The 23,955-nt window shown below is 38.1% G+C and overlaps 1 pseudogene; it reads left to right on the forward strand.

Moving 5' to 3' along the window:
* The first annotated feature begins 404 nt into the window (after positions 1 to 404).
* LOC137234977 (zinc carboxypeptidase-like) lies at positions 405 to 18,859 on the forward strand (annotated as a pseudogene).
* The last annotated feature ends 5,096 nt before the right edge of the window (positions 18,860 to 23,955 follow it).

The raw sequence follows: 23,955 nt of genomic DNA on the forward strand, positions 1-23,955 counted from the left end.
TAATCCGATATGAAAAAACACTGCTATAATATAATATAATATAAAATATTAATGATAAAAATTTCTTTTATTCCATGTTATTAATTAATTTTCTTCTTATTTTCTAGGTGACTGGTTGTATAGGTCCAGGAGACGGTTTTGTGTCAGATTTCGTTCTGATTTTTGGTATACCGGCATCGCAAAAGGGGTGCTCCAACTGCGGCGTCGGTCGGGGCGTCAGTTGTCACCTTTTTTGCGCTGCCCATTTATGCATGTACTAATGGATTTTTTTTCTCTTTTTTCGTTGCAGATTTTGTCATGGATATTTTTCGGCCACATTTCCAAAAAGCGAAAATTTGTATTTTTCCAAAAATTAGGGTTTCGCACGACGTAAAGATCCCATCTGCGATAGCCCATATACAGAGATGAGATATCACGCCACATGGGAACAATATCAATTAGAGCAAACAATAACGCGTGAGCCACCTCAAATTACGCCGTTGAGTTACAATAATTTTTTGTTGGGTATGGCGAATTGCACGTGAATATACTACATTCCGATTCATACATTTTAAATTCTGAGAATGGCCATAATCTCAATGATCAATTGAAGAATGGCTGCATTTTAATACGAGGCTATGGCATACGGTCGATTGTGTTATGAGGCATTCCCCTTCGATCGTGATGATTCATGTCAGCGGACATGGTCTAACCATAAAGCTGTACAACAGCTGGCTAATTAGTTAGAGTTAGAACATAACTGTGGTTTTCTAACATTCCTAAATACCGGTGTACCCGATATTGGTTGCGAATTTTTTTTTGAGCTGCAAGTGCGTTTAAAATATCCCAAGAGTAAAACAAAATCAGCGGTCCCAACAACCGCGGGCGTTATAAGCAGCAAAGCACATGTGCCAAATTCAACTGCGACAGCTACTGCAACAACAAGCACGGCATCAAAAAACAGCACAAGAACCACAAGGGTTAAGTCTTGTTAGTCTTGTTCTAAGTTCGCTAAATGCCGCCTGTGTAGTTGCGCAATGTCTAGACTAGGAAGGTAGTCCGGTGTTTGGTGCATGGATCCAAAGGTTTAGATTCCGCGTTGATTGTGACCTCCCTTGTACAAATTATTCTCAATCCTGACTTTCGCACTGTGCGAGGATTACGAGCGCCGATTGAGCGCGAATGGATACAGGCAGGTCATCCATTTGCATCACGTGGTCGCTACGCATGCTATACGCCTGCACAGAATCGTCCGAAAAATTCGGGTTCAAGTATATACGCAATTCCCATGCAGTTTTGACTTTAGTTCACAATTGCTAATTTTATTGTATGAACGTAGTTACTTCTCGCAATTTGGAACATTTTTATGTGATTCCGAATGCGAACGCCACGACCTGAACGTACATACACGCAACGACTAGTCTATGGTTATATTTAAATCGACCAGATATTTTGAAAAATATGCTAAATCCGTTATATGAACTGTGACAAAAATAATAACTTTATGCATACATACGATTTCCAAAGGGCAGTTGATAGCAGCAAACGGTTTACATTTACAGATGATTATTTGTATACAGTGCTGCCGATTGTCCACGGGAAATGTACAGCACAATTACGGCCGATGAACTGCTGACTGCGGGATCGTTTGGGCGCCAAAATGTTGGACCAAGGAGGATTTTCCTGGGTTACATGAAACTTAGGTAGTGGGGGTGTGAGACTGTTGACCAGTGAGTATATATATACTTGCCAGTGAATATATGAATACAGAGACTAAAATGGAAAAACGACCCGTTCACGTTAAGATGATGATTTGCAATGATTTATTGGAAAACAAATTATGTAGGTACAACCAAAAGCATAAGTGAGATTGAGGTTGAGTGCAATAGTTAATGCTTAATGTTAGGTGTGTGTGTGTGTGTATGAACATGTTTACAAAGAGTGCGTTTAGTCTAAATTGAGAGTAGTTAGCAGCTACTTAATAAGTGTTTTTAATATTTGCTATAAATGCTATTAGGGTGATCCAACAGTGCTAGTACTCCCGTTCTATGTTTTTTATTTATTTATCGACCTATTTTATTTATTTATTTATTGACGAATTGTATTTATTAATTTATTGACGTATGTGATTATTTTATTAAATTATTTTTATTTTTCTTGACTTTTTTTATTTATTTCATTATTTTTGCATTTATTTAGATTTTTTTATTTATTTTACGTATTTTTCTACTTGACTATATGATCTGTGATATTTTATTTTATTTTATCCTTTTATTTCATTTTTTATTACCAGTCATATTTTATTTTACAATTTTTATTAAGTTTTATTATCTGTGATATTCTATTTTTTACATTATAAATTTTAGATTCTATCTGTGACAGAGGTTATGTATGGTATAAGGAGTAGAAGTGACCCAGTGACGTATTATGTAGATGTAGCAATAGAACCAAGCGCTAACAATAAAATTAAGCCCGGCATTGAGTCGTGGGTCGAGCCACACGTTGGACGGGAAACAAAATGTTACAGGCTGCTTATGAATTTTTTTACGCACACGCTGCATAACGCAGGCACCATCGCCGGTTGCGAGCCTGTAACGACAGCCTTGCATCATAAGCACTGGTTCGAATGAATGGCATCATGTATCTGTGACTACGTGTGATGTGTCTAGGTTCGTGTGTTGGCCGCAATTTTGCAATGACTGGCGCAACAGCACAATGGCAATATTGTGTCTGGAGGAGGCGGCGTAGCAACATTACCAACAAGACGAACTAAATGTTGCTGTGTAGGTGTTAGTTTGTGTAAGCGTTTAAGTGTATGAATGTATGAGTGTATGGATGGGTAAATGAAAACACGGGAAGCCGAAAAATAGTTATGCACGTATAGGTAAAAAAAATTACCGTTCTAAGTAACGTTCTCTGCCACGGCGGTAGCTATAAAAGGGCACAATGTTAGGCAACGGATAAAGTTTTATTCTATCAGTGCCCAGTGCAAGTGCCAGAGTAAAGCAAAGTGCGCGACTTAGCGCGCGTACCCTTACAAGTGCCAGACGAGGATCAGAAAACCTGCCCGGGAAACCAAGGATAGAGGTAAGTCGAAAATCATCTGCTACTTGGCGTGCATGCAGGCAATTTGCTCCCACCTAGCGAATTTCCCAAGCAAGCCAAATAGAAAACTGCATTAATGAAGATGTATATATACACAGATGTGTGTATATGCATCTGCAGCCATGCAAAGACAAAAACCCCCATGTGCATATTCACTAAGCGTTTTGATCCAAAAGTAAATACTTTTAACTAATTCCATTTGTATTCCAGGCCACCTCGCCAACGCAAGGATACACTTGACACAGCGTGCCGACGGCACACCGCATCCACAACAACTACACAAATTTGCATTCTTAGACGGCTCACTGCATCTACAACAACTATACACATTTATTTATCGACGGCACACCACGCCTACAACAACACCACATAATTTTGCGCATACAACAAATACACATATTGGCTTTCCGGCGACATACCGCTCATCAACAACTACATCATCTTTTAAACTGACGGCGCGGCACGCCTACTACAGCAACAAACATTGGCTTTCTTGGACGGCCCAACGCATTCAACAACTACACATACTTTTTTTCACCGACGGCACACAAAGCCTAGCCCAACGGCACATATTTTCTTCATCGGCTGTGCAATACCAACAATAAGTACGACACCTTTTTACTGCTCGCAATTACAATTACCACCTGTGACTCAGGCAGCAGCAACAATAACATTTTTTATTGTATCGGCGATATATCGCCACAACAACTCCATTTTCATCCCTGCTCAACATAATAAATTTTTATCAGCTCGGTCAGCCTCCAGACGCCAACAACAACATCATTTCACAACACAACACACCACCATGGCAGCAGCACAAATAATCACCAAAATTTAATTTCGAAAGTTCTTTTCTGTCGTTTGTAATACGTGACACTTTTTTATTTAGCGCATACCTTTTTATATATGTATGTATCTATCCATATGTATGTTCCTTTTTGGATATAGATTTTGGTGGGAAAAAGGTTTGAAGAAAGCGAAGGGCTTCGAACTTTATTTTTTGTGGTTTCTAAATTGAAAATTTTTCTAAGTAATTTTTTGTTAAGTAATTCAACTTAACTTTTTAAATTTTTGTTGAGTAATTTTTCACTCACACTTTTCCTTTTCTTCTGACGTTTATTTATATTCATCTATTTTTGATTCTTTACATTCCCTTTTTTGCGGTTAGTTACTATGTTCTAAGTACGCCGATTTTTATCGGTGAGCTCTGCCCATAGTTCCACTTCCGCACATGCTTTTTTCGGACTAAGTCGAAATTATGCAATTTTGAACTTATTTTATTAATTTGGTTTGCACAGACGCTTCCGGCAAACTTACCACTGGCTTCCGCACATTAAGCCTCAGGATATTGCTTTTTTTCATATTTTTTTTCTTTCGAATTTTTTTTACCCACTTTTTTTTATATTGTCAGCACGGCTATAACTTTATTACTATTAATACGCTCACATCCAAGATCGTAAGCGATCGATCTTGATCAGTGTTTGAGCGTGGTCATATGTACATATGTATGTTTGAGTTTTTTTGTTTCAGCTACTCAACTGCAGCGGCGCCGTTGGATAAGAAGAGTAACATGGTGAGTGTTTTGAGTGAAACATTAAATTTTATCAAAATAAATACAACTGTTTAGTTGTATGTACAGGTGTTAGCACAGATTCCTGCTCTTGCAAAAATAGAACAGGAATTAGCAAATCAGAAAAATAAAAACAGATTGCAACGAACATATGTACATGCATGAAAAAGTCACAAACGTACATTTTCACTTACATACATTTTGTTTTCATTGCTTCGATGACCTACTTTTGCTTTGTACATTTTTGATCTTATGTTTACTTGAGCGGTTGCAGTAGGACAGGGATTAGGGTTCTTGATTTTTTCTGTTCGCCCTCTTATTTTATTTTATTTTATTTGAATTTGTATCTTTAGGATTTAGAATTAGCCCCTATTAATAATATTGCATTAGGGTGGCCCTAAAAGTAAATAAATAAATAAATAAAAAAAATCTAAATAAATGCAAAATTAATCAAATAAATAAAAAAAAGTCAAGAAAAATAAAAATAATTTAATAAAATAATCACATACGTCAATAAATTAATAAATACAATTCGTCAATAAATAAATAAATAAAATACGTCGATAAATAAATAAACAACATAGAACAAGAGTACTAGCACTACAAAAAACATTATAATATTTTGCAAAAATATCTTTAGCGTGGCATACGCTGATCTTTTCCCCATTGCTATCGCCAAGCTCATACATTAATTTCCCTATGGAATTAAGTACGATACATTTTAATTGTTTCGGGACTAGCTTGGCGTTATAGTTATCGACCTGGGAACTTTGCTTAAAGTTTCGGCGATATACCACTTGTCCAATTTGAAACTTAATATCCTAACTCCTGGTGTCGTAGACCTTTTGACTTCTATCATGGGCCAACTTCAACTCCTTCATAACTCTTTTTCTGATGAGCTGCATTTTATCACCAGCCGTATCCACCTCTACGTCACATCCTTCAGTGCCGCCAACTTTCGGTATAGCTCATATGATGCAGCATGCTGTATCATAGGCATACCGAAAGTGGCATAGTATGGTGACATGTTGATGGCTGAGTGAGTAACGCTGCGTAGTGCAAATGAGGCATCGCTGACGCATTTGTCCCAATTCTTTTGGTTGCCCTTTATGGATGACCTAATTATCTGCAGCACAGATCGGTTGACTCTTTCCGCAGCGTTACCCTGAGGTGAATAAAATGCAGTTTTCACGTGTGTCGTGCCGTACTTCTCCAAAAACTCTTGAACATTTCCCAGACGAATTGTTTGCCGTTGTCCGAATGGTCATATTCGGGCACACCAAACACGTGAAAGACTTCTTTCTCAAAAAATTTTATAACCTCAGCTGAAGTGGCCCTTCTCATAGGTTTTTTTTTATTTATTTATTTATTTATTTATTTATTTATTTATTTATTTATCAGTCTACAATTTAAACAATTATACAGACCAAATATACCGACACTTAATTCTCAGATGTAATACACGATATAAACAACATAAGCAGTCATCAATTTTAAAGTAATATTTAAACAGTATTGAATTAAACGCTTGACAATTTCAATTAAAAACTTAGAAGTAAGCAAAAGTTAAAATGTTGTAAATGTGTTAAAATGTACTCATGAAGAAGCTAGTAAATAATAACTTATGAAATTGACAATAAAGCAAATTAATAGTAGATAAAATATATACAGAATAGAATTTATACAGAGTAAATTTGATTGCATACATATAAAAATAACGATCTCAACGCAATTTTTCAAACAACTTTCAAGTAACTGGTACTTCAAATTTGAAACAGAGGGTTGAACAGTATATCACGGCTCAGCGTTCTTTGCTTCATTTCGAATTACAAATTTAATGTAGTTAAAAGGTATTTTTTAATGCCAAGAAACGAGTCGCAGACGTCTAAATTTTTACAGTGTTTATTAAAATCACGACATAAACAGTGAAGTGGTTCGTGCATTTCATAATTCGACCTGCATGTAGCTACAAAAATTGATTGAAAATTTCTAGATGGCCTAATTTTATTTATTGACCCTCTTATTAATTTAACAATAAATAAGACACCAAGGATCTCCCTGCGGCTCTGCAATGTGGGCAGCTGTATTAGTTTTAACCGGCTGCAATAGGGGGGAAGATTTTTAAAAGGATCCCATGGTAAGTGTTTGAAAGCGAAAAGCAGAAATTGTTTCTGGACCGATTCCAGCTTGTCAGAATGAACCTGATAAAGCGGATTCCAAATTATTGAAGCATATTCCAAAGTAGGTCTGACCAGTGATATAAAAAGAGTTTTTGTAACGTATGGGTCATTAAATTCTTTAGACCAACGTTTAACGAAATCCAAAGTACCTTTAGCGCTATTCACGCAAGATTCAATATGAAGTTTAAAATCGAGTTTTGGGTCCATTGTAACGCCTAAATCAATAAAATTAGTGATTTGCTTGATTACACAGTCGCCAATAACATAATCATGGGATTGGAAGGACTTCCTTGTAAAACACATGAACTTACATGTAGGTAGGTTTAGTGACATGGCGTTTACATTACACCAGTCACCAAGTCTATTCAGATCAGCCTGAAGACATGTCCTATCCACGGGTGAGCGGATAGGCATTACAAGTTTGACATCATCAGCGTACATCAACGGCTTGCAGCTCTTCAAAACACTAGGAAGGTCATTAATGAACAACAGGAACAAAACCGGACCAAGATGGCTGCTTTGAGGAACACCAGAAGTTACGTGTATGAACCGAGACCAACAATTATTAAATATAACTGTTTGTTTTTCTTTCCTTCACATAAGAAGGAACCCAAGATAGAAGCAAAGGAGGAAATCCTAACGGATCAAGTTTGAATAAAAGTATAGAATGAGAAACTTTATCAAATGCCTTACTAAAATCAGTATAAATAACATCAACTTTACAATTAGTCTTAAAACTGCCGGATACAAAGATTGTAAACTCGAAGAAGTTGGACACCGTTGATTTACCCTGGCAAAAGCCATATTGTGAAAAGTTCATTAATGAAGATACTTTAAAAGCAATATGTTTTGTGATAATCAATTCAAATAGCTTAGGAATATTGTTGAGTTTGGGTATTCCTCTATAATTTATAACACACGTTCTGCTTCCATTATTATGCAGTGGTATAATGAATGATTCTTTCCACTTCTTAGGGAATACCCCTTGCTTCAGGGACGCATTAAACAAACAGGCTAGAGGTCGATACAAGTATCGAGCACAAGATTTCAGCACTACCGACGGAATTTGATCCGGACCACTAGAGTAAGAAATTTTTAGATTTTCCAGATGAGTTAAAATATCATCAGTACATATATAGGGGACTGCATGGGAATCTAGAGGAGACAATCTGAAAGGATAATTCGGTGGCGGGTAATCATAGGTGTTTGAATAATTAGATTCGAAGAAATCCGCAAACATGTTAGCAATTTCGAAGCTATCGTTGGAAATCTGATCATTTAGCTTCATTGTAGAAGGAAACCCTTTTATCTTCCTTTTTGAACTAACAAAGCTGTAAAACGATTTAGGATTGACAAAAATTTGGCTTTTTATCGTACTGATATAGTTCCTATAACAAATTCTGTTCAATATGTTATATTTGTGACGTAAAATTGAGTAGGCGGCATAGTCAGTCATTGATCCAGAATGTTTGTAACGTTTGAATGAATGCGTCTTCTGATTTTTCAGGCGTTTCAATTCTTTAGTGCTCCAAGCCAATGATGATATAGCAGTGGTTTCGGACGTAGGTATGCATTTTTTAAATATTCCGTATAATACATTATTAAAATGGGATATACTCTCATCAATATCCCTATCGTACGCAGGCCAATTTATTCTCGATACTTCGAGTATTACTTTAGACCAATTGGCTTTTCTAAACAGAAACCGGTGAGGGGTCTTTCGCACTACGTTGGAGGAACGCTCAGATAAATTATGAGATTCCATAAACATCGCGAGAGCAGGATGATACACATCTTCAGGCAGGGTAAGGGGATCACATCGATTTACAAAATAATTTGAATCGTCTGAGAAAATTAAATCCAAGCATTTACCGAATTTATTCTGAATATTGTTAACTTGAAAAAGTCCAACATCTGCAAACTCGTTTAGGAAATCATAGTGGATAGCGCGAGAAGAAGTAGGGACTAGCTTCCCGTCGATAAGACTCCATGGCACACATGGCAGATTAAAATGGCCAAGTACAGTGACAGAATCACAGGCCCCCGCAGTGCTGCACACAGATTTCACTATTGAGGAATGATTCAAATATAAGGAAATATCAGATTGTGGGGGAATGTAGTTGGCTATAAAATATTTGTAGGTTGAGGAAAGTTTTACTCTCACACAAAGAAGCTCAGCATCCTCAAAGTCAGGAAAATGTAGTTCCTCCGCGGAAAACCTAGTGCGAACGGCAATTAACACACCTCCACCAGCTCTGGCCAGTCGGTCTTTTCTAAACACTTGAAACGAACTCGATAAAACGTCAGCATTAAAAACTGTTGGTTTTAGCCAAGTCTCAGTAAAAACGAGTACATCATAAGAACTCTCATGACTCAGTAGAGAACACAAACTCAGTAAAGTGATCTAGACAAACAAAGACATACACGTTACCATCACTAGAACGAGGATAGGGACCCATAAAATCAATAAAAAGACGCTGGAAAGGTCGCTCTGTGAGCTTTTGCTTTCCCATCATGGGTTGTTTAAACACGTTTTGAGTTTTATTAACTTTACAAATTTCGCAATCTTTTACATGGGCTCATACGTCGGTAACCATTCCTGGCCAATAATATTTTTGACGTAGACGGGACAGTGTCTTGTGGATGCCACCATGACTAACGGACGGTGAGCTATGAGACGACTCTACCAGCCCCGGTCGCAACTCCGACGAAACCCAGAGCTTCCAGGTCTGGTCCGCTAGAAGGTCGTCCCCCTGTCGAATTGCGTCCGTTTATAGACGTAATCGTCCGATATGCATAAATCTGGTAACTTGTCTTTGTTGTCGATCACCGTCTTTTTCAACTCCGTATACTCCTCCGACTCGAAGCACGGTGACTCGAGACACACGTCGATGGCTCTGTCATTCCTCTGAATTTCGTCCATGTTTATTCGTGAGAGTGTGTCGGGAACCACGTCTTGCGCAACTTTTCGATGTTGAATATCGAAATCATAACCCTGGAGTTTCAAACTCCACCTTGCCAGCATCCCAGAAAGATCTTTCTGATGCATGAGCCATTTGAGGCTGGCATGATCAGTTATGATGGTGAACGGAGTTCCTTCTACATAAGGTCGGAATCTTTTCACACTCACGATCGCGGTGTAGCATTCAAGTTCAGTAATGCTATAGTTTTTCTGCGCCTTATTAAGTTTTGCCGAAACGTAGCCAATCGGTCTTTCGTTCTAATCATCGTCCAGTTGAAACAAAACCCCTCCCACTCCGTCAGTTAATGCATCACATTGAACATAAAAACGACGATTGAAGTCAGGATGTGTGAGCACCGGTGCAGAAACCAAATTCTGCTTTAAAATTTCAAATGATTTCGTTGCTTCGTCCGTCGTTGCGAACTTTTTAATTTTGTCTTTCTTGAGGCAGTCGTGCAGCGGAGCTGCAATAATCGCATAGTTCTGTATGAACGTCGGTACCAGCCCGACATACCCAAAAACCGTCGCAGTTGCTTCGGGGTTTTCGGAACGGGAAAGTCCCTCACAGCCACCACTTTTTGACATCTGTCCTAATGTATCCATCCCCGACTACGTACCCTAGATATCGAACTTCTTTGAAACAGAACTTGCTCTTTTCTACATTTATAGTTAACTTAGCCTCACGAAGACACCGAGCGACCTTTTCCAACAAACACATATGAGACTCGAAATCTACCTACAAAAACACATTCACGTAAAGCGGCCGGAATGACCTTGTCCATGAGACGACACATTCGTTGTGCTGCATTGCACAACCCGAAAGGCATGACCGTTAATTGGTATAGGGGTCGGCCAGGGACAGTGAAGGCAGTCTTCTCACGTGATTTTCTCTCGAGCGGAATCTGCCAGAAGCGTCCTTGAGGTCAATTGCAGAGATATATCTCGTGTTTTGTAGCCGGCTGAGTATTCCATCGATGTGGGGTAACGGATATGCGCCTTTAACTGTTCTCTCATTCACCTTACGAGCGTCCAAGCATAGGCGATTCTTTGTTCCTTTAATGACCAAGGAGACCGGTGAATTCCAGCTGCTGTTGGACTCCTCTAATACTGCCATGCCTAACATCCTGTCCAACTCTGCATATATAAATTTGTGTATGGCTGGTGATATTGGATAGTGGCGTTGTTTGACTGGCAGATTCTCGTCCACCACCTCAATGACGTGTTTCTCTTTGTCTGTCCGGCCTAACCCCAGTACCGCGAAGGACGGGAATTGGGCCTTCACACGTTCCAACATCTTATGCTGTTCCGTCGTTAAAACGTGTTGCACGGCATCGAAAGACAAGTCACCCTCGGCTGGTACAAGCTCCGCCACACTGGCAACATTTGGACACACATGCTCATTCATAGCTTTACTCACAACACTTATACCAAAGGCCTGCCAGAAGTCTATCCCAAAATATACTTCCTGTTGCAGATCAGGAACTATCAAAAATTCCAATTCTCTGGTCGTATTATCCCACACGACTGGCAACTTTATGACCCCTACCACGGCGGTTTCCTCCCCGTTCGCTGTTCGGATATTTTGGTCCCTTATTGGCACAATCAAGGCTTCCTTTCCCCGAAGGAGTGCAACTGAGTCTTTCCTAAGCAGCTGGCACTCGCCCCTGAGTCCAAGAGAGCCAGAACTTCATGACCTCCTATCTTTGTTTTGGCGTAAAACCTGTTATCTCCTTTCATTGTAACAATTGTTGCAACTATTTTATTCTTCAACGTTTTAAAATCTTTTCTATTTTCCCTAAACATCTCTATCTTCTTGAAATTTCTGTTTTTCCTATTTGCTTTTATTATATCACAAAATACTCTTTTTCTTGCTTCTTCGTACTCTAGCTTTCTTTGATGTAATCTCTTTACTTCGCGTTTTTCCACGGTCCCTTGTGCTTTCCTAACCTCCCCTCTCTTTTCTATTTCTTTTCTCTTCAGAATTCTTATTTCAGGGCTGCCGGGTTGCCTAACTCCTGGCTGGAGTCCCCGGTCAACTCCGCAAGCCCTTTTGGCTTTAAAAACACAGAAGGACGCATCACTACCACAAGCAAAACACACCATGTTGTGAAACGCGGACGAACATTTATTTGGGTTTTGTGTTTCTGCCGGGTTTTTCATATAATGATCCACCGGCATACCGCATGAAATACACAACATTAAATGGAAGGGAGACGCACAAAAGGAATTGACAGTGGATTTAGACGCAGGACTAACAGAATTACTAACAGACGGACGGGCACTATTGGGATGGGCTGGTATTTGGGGTTGGAGTTTCCTATCGAAAGCTTCTACTTTTCTTCCCTCTAAATCTGGCATTTCAAACCCTAATTCATTAACCGCCCTTGACCTATTCTTGTTTTCTTTAGTAAGTTTCTCGGCTCTCTTGCATTCGGTTTTGAGCTCCACTAATGAGTTCATTTTGATTGCGAAGGTAAATTGGCAAGATACGGCTTGAGGTTGCCCCTGACTATGCCCACCAGCTCCTTCTCAGGGATTCTCTTCCGCAAACGGAATGTCAAATTATGTACTTCGCTATAGAAGTCGTCGAAAGCTTCGGCGGGTTGCTGTTTCCTCTCCATGGTTTGACGGATTATATCATAATCGGACTCAGCGGACTTTAAGTGGCTTAGCATCTCGGTTTTCAGCTCGAAGTAACCGAAATCGGGCTCATCTGAATGGTCTTCGAGGACCTGCCAATACCACTTCAAGGCACCGCCGGACACCAGACAATGAAAGTCTGTGAAAAGCTGGAAGAAGGAAATAGCATGTTGTTCCCGCATTCACTCAACACGAAATATGAAGTTTTCGACGCTCATCCCTTTGTTGGTCCCATCGAATTTGATGTGCCATTTTTTCCCACTTTTGAGGGTCACTACCATCTCGCTCAGTAATCCGACTGCCACTCGGAATACTGCTGCGTGTAGCAGTTTCCCCCCTTCGGTTCTGAGGCTCGGGCGTGGATGCCAATGCCGATGTCCCACCGCGTGACTGGATGCCTGCATCTCTGCCACGCGACCACCAAAATGATCGACATTGGTCTTGATGCTTCGCACTTCACCCGCCATTTGCACCACCAAATCTTTTTGTTGCGCCATCATCGCCATCATGCGGCTCAGCTGTTTAACATTGGTTGCATGCTGACTGGCGTCGGCGCGAGGAGCATTTAGGCCGCCGTGAACCATTGCTGGTGCGTTTCGCGATGAAACATCGCCCCCCCCCCACCCACGTTCTCGCTATCGTACATTTGGCACACCAAATCGATTTTCTGCGAGAAGTTCAAACTGTCCCCTGTCTCGCTAAACGACACTCCGTTCGCACCCTAATTGGACGTTCCGGGCCAAACGATCCGAAAATACACGGCGCGCACCTATTGAAATAATCTGAAGGCACAAAGTCGACGGCTCTGGAAATACCAGTGTCGATTTGATTGAACACGCAACCAGCGATCTGGTTTTCTAGGGCTCGCGCACGGCTCCTAGTTAAGCGCCTATTAGAATCTAAGATCCCCAATCCCCCAACAACTCTGTTTTCGCGTTCCTCGTTCTCAGACATTCACTGCCTGAGAAAACCAAATCAAAACGGCAATAAGACGCGCAAGAAAATTACTGCGATAGAGCCAGACACCGTAATGACAAGGTACCCAAATTCCGACCAATGTAAAACTCAACCGCAATTTGAGAAAAACAAAAAAAAACAAGATGCTATCGGAAATAAATAGTTTATCTTAAGGAAAACAAATCAAACCAAGAAGGATAAAAATAAATGTAACTCGAAATGCGAGGACTTAAGAAAACCCAAAAAAAAAAATATAAGTATAAATATATACGATATTAAATAATATAAAAAAACAATATAAAAACTTAATATATATAAAAGCAATTTTGTTAATATGTTCGTGAGTATGTGTGTATACAAGGGAGAATTGAAGTTATGGATGTGTGTATAAAGAAAAGTAAACTAGTATGTCTTAAATGCCTAGTAAAAAAAACTTATTAAAATTTACCCAAACCCATTAACATAAAGGGAAAGTGATCCTAAACTCACAGATTAAGAGAAAACAGGTATTGCTTCCACTGCTCTATTCGACCAAAGAAAAATAAAAATTTTCAAAATAACTTAGAAAAGTGATAAGCTGAATCCAAACACTATGGTTGAGTGTTTTATAAAAAAAAATTATTTAAACCAAAATATCAACAAAAAAAAAAGATATTGATTAAATCAAATCGGGTTTTACATAAAAGGAAATGAAGCTTATGTCAATATATGTAAAAAAAAAAAAATAAAGTATTAAAATGATTAAAACCAAAATTAGATCGAATATGTTTGCGTGAATATATGTATGTAAATGTATGTAAAACAGAATTCCAATTCAAGTTGTATGAGTGATGAAATGAGAAAAAGGTATCAAAAAAATTAATAATAGGTAAAAAAAAGCTAAAACAAAAGTACCGTTCAAACAATATGGTTGTACTTTAGGATATTTCAAAACACTAATAATTTCGAAATAAAAAAATTGTGATTTAAAATCCAAAACTTCCTAACACCCAATGTGCAAAATCAACTTCTGTCAAAAAAAAGGAAAATTTATGTTTGCTTTGGTGATTCTGGTGCTACCTTGGCGAAGGTTCGGTGAAGGTGATGACGTCCGTCTCTATAATGTGTCTAGTCAGTCGTCTTGCTGTCCGTGGAAGTGTGGCACATCATACCTATTAACTAGTTTCCAGGTGTGGCAGCCACACCCCCTACTTCTATCTATCGTGGCGACGTCTGCAAGCCTCACTTACCGGGCATGCGAGACCACAGGTAAGGCAGCTTCAACAGCTCGCCACGATCTGCTACTAACGTCCGTCTGCTAGCTGGGTGCCATGCCAGATACCACTTTGCCAAACTGTTGAAGTTCAGCAAAGGAACCCTGACATGGTCACTCAGCTTATACCTATCCTTTCTTCATGATGACACTTATCGGCCAGGCGGACCCAAACGACGTTGCCATCATGACGGTCCCTGTCCTCAGTCGGGAGAAGGAATCAAAAAAAAGGTCGTTTCGCGTACCCTTTCAAGTGCCAGACGAGGATCAGAAAACCTGCCCGGGAAACCAAGGATAGAGGTAAGTCGAAAGTCGTCTGCTACTTGGCGTGCATACAGGCAATTTGCTCCCACCTAGCGAATTGCCCAAGCAAGCCAAATAGAAAACTGCATTAATGAAGATGTATATATACGCAGCTGAGTGTATATGCATCTGCAGCCATGCAAAGACAAAAGCCCCTATGTACATATTCACTAAGCGTTTTGATCCAAAAGTAAATACTTTTAACTAATTCCATTTGTATTCAAGGCCACCTCACCAACGCAAGGATACACTGGGCATAGCGTGCCGACGGCACACCGCATCCACAACAACTACACAAATTTGCGTTCTTAGACGGCTCACTGCATCTACAACAACTATACACATTTATTTTTCGACGGCACACCACGTCTACAACAACACCACATAATTTTGCTTTCAGATGACACACAGCGCATACAACAAATACACACATTGGCTTTCCGGCGACATACCGCTCAACAAGAACTTCATCGCCTTTTAAACTGACGGCACGGCACGCCTACTACAGCAATACCCATTGGCTTTCTTGGACGGCACCCAACGCATTCAGCAACTACACATACTTTTTTCACCGACGGCACACAAACTCTAGCCCAACTTCACATATTTTCTTCATCGGCTGTACAACATCAACAATAAGTACGACACCTTTTTACTGCTGGCAATAACAATTACCACCTGTGACTCAGGCAGCAGCAACAAAAATATTTTTTGTTGTATCGGCGATATATCGCCACAACAACTACCATAGTACAGGTCTACAAGTAGGATATGTAGCAGCACACACCCTGCAAAAATCGTTGGACCATGTGGTTCAATGGAGTACTTACCATTCTACTCCACTGTAATGCAGCGATGGACCAACTCATGTTTCTACACGAACATGTTGTAAGCCGATCATTGCTCGTTTTTGACGATTGTAATCACTACACGATGTTTATTGGACTGTGGGTACTCCATGGATTACTCTGATGTAATGCGGAGCTGGATTATATGGTCCGGCCCTAGGACATCGCAATGTTAATTGGACCATATTTTTTGTATGAATTGTGGTTAATTTTGGAGCACTGGCTTGGTCCATAGTGAGTTCTCCATACATGCGTGCATGGAGTACTCGCGATTTTTGCAGGGCACATACACAGCCTCGCTCACCTGATGAAAATGCTTGTTCTTGTTCGTTTTTTTGTGGATGCTATTTGGCATGATTTGGCACTGTTGTACTTCATAGGTGCAAAAAAAGCGTATTAGCTGCCAAAGAAAACTGCGTAAAAATGTTGAAATATTGGAATGAAGTTTTTAAAAACTATAATTTATAGTAAATTCTTACAAGAGATAAAGCTTGTGTAAAAATTTCCATGTTTTCTTAAATTTTTTTGATAATTTTATAAAATTTGTTTTAAGTTGGCGAAGTACGGAAAAAGCAACCATGTACGAAGACAAACAATTTCTCTTGTTCTTGCTTGTTTACAATAAAATGTCTTATAGATATTGATTGCTGTGGATTGTAGATTAAAACAATGGCAATTTGCGAGTTGCACCCAGAAATGCCCCAAGATTCGGAAATTTTACACTTACAGGCCCTTGTTATGAAGTTACATATCCAAGCGGTGCTTCGTACTTTTTAGAGAAGTTAGCGTTTAATGTAAGTAAACAATATATATCGGGAGACCTTTATTTCATTAAAATTTTTATAGTCTACCGACAAATTTCCAAATAAAGATGCAGTCTTGAAGGAGCTTGAAAAAAATGGTGGTATATGTGATTGTTAAAATTCACGAGACACTCCCTTATGCAGCAAGTATAGATAGCAGAGCTTTTGAATCAGCGACAAGATTACTTGCCGATATAACTTTGCGTCAAATATAAAACTCGTCAATATCGGGAGAGGTGTCAAAAGACCCAGGAACACGATTCCGAAAGCGGAAATTGAAAATTGTATAACTTTCCGGAGATATTTGCAAACAAAATTGTAATTTTCATGTGGTTGGTATAATTTCGATTATTTCGTAGCCACAAAAAAAACTGTGGGTAAAAGTTTTTTGTGCGGATATAGTTTTGGTCTTCAAACCGGTGTTGGACCCACCCAGGGTTATTTTTTATAAGCGCAGCCGAGGGCCGCCAACACAGAAAGCAAAAATACTATACCACCGGTTTCGGAGCGCTCCGGGGCAATTTTTCGGGTTTTTGGAAATATCTTCTGGCAGAAATATAATTTTCAATTCATGGTCCTAGGTTCAAAACGCGTCTTTTTTGGACGAGTTTTGGCAGTTGTTAACTAAAGTAAAGAATATTGTTGCTTAATAACCCCACCCGGTTATGTACGAGTGAGAAGTGCCCAGAATACTGTGATTCACGAAATATTTTTTTTTGACCATGTACCAACCCAGATGCTTGCTGGGTAGCACGCAAAGATAATATTCGAGTGTTTTTGGAGTCAAGTAAATTATGTTGTCGTTCAGTTATTATCTTTTTCGTTCGTGCGAATGTATAGCAGAATATTAGATCCAACAGCAGTGATCCAGTGTATTGTACATATAAAAACGGATAATAGCAAGCCAAACATACCACAGAAAATATTTGTTGGCATAAGAATGTACCTAAATACATACATATATTCAAAGTAGAGAAGAGAAAATATACATATGCACCGTCTACCTTCGTCTTCAAGTCTGCGCATATTCTTCGTGCTGATCACTATAGTTGCGAACATGTCAGTGCAGTGGATTCATTTTCGACGCACTGTGCCAATAACGATTTTAAGGAATCGCATGAAGATATCGCTCGGTATGATCATTACCGTGTCGTGTCTACAAGATTGAAATAGATACAGATCAGCATGTCGATCTATATCAAAAATTAGACGAGCAAAGTGATAGCTTGACTTTTATAGGATATGCTCGAGAAGTGGGCCATAAGCTCTCAATATTGGTTGCTGCGCACAGGGTGGCTGACTTTGCGGACTTTTTGCATACGTATGCTGTGAAGCATCGTGTCTTGGTGAGTTATAGCCTAAAAGTATGTGCGCTAAATTGTAATAAATTTTTTTTTTTAGACATAAAACTTTCAAGAGAAAATCGATCGTAATATGAGAAAGTATTGCTTGGTTGGAATATATGGTGGCACAGCATCCTAATGATCTTTCACGTGTTGACATGGGTAATAGTCCGCAAGGTGTTCCCATAAAGGGCATGAATCTGTCGCGCATGCTTCAAATAAAGCAATATTCATCGAGAGAAGCAGCTACGTATATAATCAATGAACTGTTGACATCCAAAGAAAGGAATGTAGAAACATTTGCAAACAACTATAATTGGATTATATTCCTTTGCATCAATCCGGATTGGTACAAATACACTTTTGAACATGATCGCATGTGACGTAAGAATCGGCAATTATTTGGCACTTGTCGCGGTGTTGTTTTAAATAGTAACTACCCTGATCATTGGAATAACACTGGCGCTAGTGGTGATCCTTGTCGTTTAATTACTGTGGTGGCAGTGCTGGTAGTCTAATGGAAATCTAACGCTTTATAGACTTTATATCTTCAAATGTGGAAAAGGAGAAAATTAGAACATGCACTGATATTCGGAAGTGATAATGTTTCCATATGGTTACACCAAAGAGCATGTTGCAAACAATGATGATTTGCAAGAGTTTGGGCGCAATGCTGCTGGACGTATACGTGAATTGACGGGTAGTAATTATACTATCCATCCAGTGGTGGCAGTATGGATTGGAAATATAGCAGGATGAAAGTGCCAATTGCTTATAATTTCGAGCTGCGAGGACGTCCTGATAGTCCGGACATGTTTGTACTACCAGCTAATGAAATAGAGGATACAGCCAAAGAGGCATTTGTTGTAATAAAAACAATTGTGGAAGGTGCTACCGATAAAGGGTATTTCAACTAAAGCATTGAAATGCATTTACCTTTAATTATATGTACATATATATATGTATATATATATATGTATATATGTATATGCTTGTCATTGAAACTAGGTCACTAGGGCAGTAGCACACTAGGGCTGTAGAAAAAATAGACTTTTTCTAATTCCGGGACTTGATGATAAAGGCTTAGCACCCTTTGAAATGGATCTATCTGCGCAGCTATGGGAGGTTGCCTGAAACAAATTCTACTTACTATTCCAAAAACAAAATAAAAATTTTCAATTATAGAAAAATTAAAAAAAAACAATAGTCATTATAAAAAATTATTGTTCTGGCCTTGAGCTCGCTCTGAACTTTGAATACTTTATCAATAGGCCGATAAAACAAAAATAATTGTCAAAATTTTTTTCTTAAAAAAGAAAACTGTATGAATTTTTTTTGTAGAGGAATTTTTTTTGTTAGTTCCTATTTGCGTGTGATTGGTTGGGTTGGGACTGCACGAGGCGCCCATATGAGTAAACAAAAAAGAAACAGATCCAGTATAGATTTTGATGTTTGGCGGTTTTCGGCACTACTTTTGTGTATTTGGTTTTCAGTACCGGCTTTTTTTCTCTTAGGATGACAGCGCTAATGAGACTGCCGGTGTCGTGCTGTGGGTTGCCATTCAGTTGTTTACTAGTAACAGGAATTTTCCAGGACGTGTTAACGGAGGATTGTGACTAACCGATCACCACCGTATTGTCCTTATTGAAGCGTGTCTCTACTGAGTAAGACTTAAGTATAACCTCAAACACTAAATTCTCCTACCTTTTTTTTAATTAGTGCTTGTTTTTGGTTTCAGCTTTTTTAAGAGATGCAGCTCATAGCAATTACGTTGGATTACGGGGATCAGGACCCGATCACAGTGGTTTTGGACATTCGCTATACAGAGCGGCGGAGGGGATCCTTTGAATGCTATGTGCCGGACGAACTTCTGCAGCAGGCGGTGGTGGAGGCGTTGCGGAGCATCGCTCCGAGAGTGCTACGGGCCCGGCAGACGCCCATCATTTTGCGGGCGCGCGGGAGGACCACCGCCTGGTATGCGCAATTTTTAATTAAATTTTTTATTTATTTCTTATTTGTTTATTTATTTTTATACAGTCTTGTAGACCTAAATTATTTGTATATCTGTGAGATCTTTATCTAAAAGGTAGTGCTTTGCAGTAATTATGCAGTAGTTTCTTAAATTCATTGATGTTTTGGCATTGTTTTATTTCAATTGGAAGATCCTTGTATTCTCTCAGTCCTTCGTAGTATATATTTTTCTTGTCAAACTCCGTTCGTACTGCTGGCAGGCGAAAGTTATTTCTGTTTCTTGTTTGGTAATCGTGAACCTCGTTGTTGTATATCAGTCGGTCGTTTAGATATTTCGGCTGATTTCCTATTTTAATGTTATATATAAATTTTAAAGTATAGTATACGATGAGTTGTTTTGCACTTAGCCAATTTATGCTTTCAGGCATTTCATGTATTGGTGCATCGTAACGTTTCTTAAGGATAAACCGCATTGCTTTATTTTGCTTCACCTGGAGTTTTGAGATATTCGAGTCCGCTAATGTGAATAAAATTGTAGGGCAATATATGAAGTGAGGTTCTATAATGGATCTATATACCATTATTTTATAATATTTGCTCACATGTTTACAGGTTCGAATCATGAAACCGAATTTTTTTGATATGTTAGCTTCTGTATATTTGAGGTGCTCGTTAAACTTTAGTTTCTATTCAATTATTATTCCGAGGTATTTCATTTCATTTACTATATGAATCGTACAATTTTCTATTTTCAGCGACGTATTTTCCTCTGCGGAAGATTTCCTCTTTAATATCATACATTTTGTTTTGTCAATATTTATTTTAAGCCTGTTTTGACACAACCACTTATATACTGCGTCTAAGTCCTCTTGCACCTTGGACATAGCTTCTCTCTCCGATGCATAGCTTACAGTTAATAGTGCATCATCTGCAAAAAGCCTAATCTTGCAATGGCTCAGACAGTTTTTAATATCATTTATGTATATGATGAACAGTGTTGCTGCAAGTACAGATCCTTGTGGTAGGCGTATCTCAATATCAATTTCAGGGGAAATTTTATTTCTAATTATGGTTTTCTGCTTCCTTCCAGTAAGGTAGATTTTAAACCACTCCAGGGTTTTATTACGTACTCCTATGTTATGTAGATTCCACAGTAGTATTACCCTGTCAATAGTCTCAAATGCCCTTTTTAGGTCTAGGAACACTGAGACTGTCACTAACTTTTTTGACATTCCTTCCTTCCATTCTCCTGCAACGAGGTTTAGAGCAGTTTCACAGGAGTGTTTGGATCTGATACCTGATTGTTCACTTATGATAATTTCATATTTGTTTAAATACTTGCGAAGCTGGTTTTTGACGACTTTTTCTATTATTTTTTCATCGCTTGGCATCGTATCAATAGGTCGTATTTCTTCTGGGTTTTCTGTGCCTTTCAATTTTTCAACTGGTACAACCGTCGCAGTTTTCCAACATGACGGAAAGATCCCTTCTCTAAAGCTTTCATTAATTATGGATGTATACATGAAACCCAGATACCCCATATTATCTTTATATACACATTCAGTTATCAGTTTTTTTCCTCCATATTTATTTTTCCAAGTAGCTGTTATGCGCTAATCTGTTCAACTTTTATAGGTTTAAGATTCATTAATTCTCTATTTATATCTTCCAGTGCATTTTCTGGTATAATTGCTTCTATAGTATTACATATTTCTTTTATGCTTCCAACAAAGTACTGGTTTAGACGACTTGCGATTTCTTGATCTTCTTCAATTGGTATGTTATTTATAATAATCCGTCTTATTTGAGATGTTTCGTTGTTTAAATTTATCGCGTCTTTAAAACATTTCCACATTTTCTTTTGATTATTACAATTTGCCATAATTTTATTTTCAATATATTGCTTCTTTTTTATTTTGATCAGTTTTTTATATTCCCGTTTAGTATAATTATAATTATCCCATTCGTTGTTCTCTTGGCTATGTTGGAAAGTTCATACATTAATTTGTTAAGCTCTGTAAGCTCGTGATCATACCATTTATTTATTATTTTTATTCGCACTCTTTTCTCGTACGTTAGCGTTTCCATTACACCACATAAAATATTATTAATGGTTTGTGCTCTAAGTCCAATATCACAGCTGGTATGTTCCACGAAATTGTGATTTCTTAGGAGGGTTATTAGATTCTCCTTTGTATATCTATCCCAACACCGGCGATTTTCATATATTCTCATTTTATGTTTTTATTTCACAGGCAGTTTGAAACAGATCGTTTCATGGTCGGATATACGTTGTTTTTCTAGATCTTTTATTTCTATTTTATCATTGTTACTAAAAGGCAGGTCTATTTTTGTTCTGGAAGCTTCAGTTATTCTTGTGTGGAATTCAAATCACTGATTCATTGATGCTGTCGCGAATGTATGAGTTAGTTGGTTGGAATACGTTGACTGTGTATTTATGTTTTTGTTAAAGTCACCAATTATGATGTTATTTTCATTTTCACTGTAATATTCGTCAAGTATCTCACCGATATATTGTATGAATTTAGCATCACTTGTATTAGGAGAGTGGTATACTAAACCAATTTGCCATTTCATCGCTCTACTTATTATTTTTATCACAATACACCATAGGTTATTGTTTATACTGTTATTATATACAATTTTAAATTTAATCGATTTATGTAGATATATTAAGACAACACCTGTATATCGGCTATGTGAATCACATCTAATATGATTAAAACTAATAATATTTAATGCAGACTCGTTTATATTCTCTGTTGTATGGGTCTCCGAACATAAAACAATACTAGGCTTTTCTTCTTCAACCATTCTTTCAACTTCGTTTTTGTTGGCTGTTATACAATTTGTATTTAGGTATATGCATTTCAATTCATTGTTCCAGGTATTACGTTGTTTCTTTTCTTCACCGTTTTTTAATTGCTAATACCCGAGCTTATTCTTTCTAGGTTGCAGCTTATTTACATAGCATGGACACTCTTTGTCAAACGTATCATGGTCTATGTCTAATGGTAGGTTTAATTTTTCCTTTGCTCCTATACATTTCAAACATTTTTTTATTGGATTTTGATAACATGTTTTCGAATTATGGTTCCCATGGCACTTGTGACAGGCTTCTTCATTCTTGCATTCCGCAGATTTGTAGTTAAAGCCTTTACACTTATAGCATCTTAGTACATCTATCGCGTCAAACACTTTACATCTTTCCCAACCGACATTTATTCGTTCTGCAGCAAGTATCTTTGAAAAGTCGTCTTTTTCAGTTTGTATAATTATATCCAAAACCACCCCGTATTACCCCGTTTTCTTTCAATTTTCTTAGCAACTTTTAACGAACTTTCGCTAACTTGAGTATTTTGTTTTCTTATTGTATCAATCAGCGCATTATCGTCACCTTGAAAATTTACTCCTCTCACTATAAAGCTCGGTCGAATTATGTCTGACAGCTTAATTTCGTATTCTTTCCCAATATTGCTTTCAATTGCTGTTATTGTTGTTGTTGTAGCGATAAGGTTGCACCCCGAAGGCTTTCAATTGCAGTTTTTATTTTATCACGCTCACCAGTATTTTCACTGTGAATTACCATTACACCATTGCTTTTTGATGCTATATTCGATATTTTTTAAATTTTTTGGGTCTACTTTGCTATTTAAGTCTTTTTTTGTTCCACATTTTGTTTTGATTTTGGTTTCACTATTATCGCTACACCCCTTTTTAATTGTGAAACTACAGCTTTCTAGTTACCATTTTTCATAGCTTCTGCATATGATATTTCCTTTTGTATATTTCTACTGCCTCTTTTCTTTATTTCACTGTGCACCTTTTCGTTGTCTTTTCCGATTGTCTCTGTTTTATTTTTACTCCTTCAATCATATCATACAAGCTTTTTATTTCACCAACTTTCTTTTCAAAGAGCTTTTGTGATTTTCCATTGCTGCCACTCGCTGTGTGTACCGACTCTCTACAGCTTCTAATATAGTTTTTATTTCATTTTGGCTTTTTAACATCACATCTTCAA

The sequence above is a fragment of the Eurosta solidaginis genome, chromosome X, assembly GCF_040869045.1.
Source record: "Eurosta solidaginis isolate ZX-2024a chromosome X, ASM4086904v1, whole genome shotgun sequence".
NCBI classification, from domain to species: domain Eukaryota; kingdom Metazoa; phylum Arthropoda; class Insecta; order Diptera; family Tephritidae; genus Eurosta; species Eurosta solidaginis.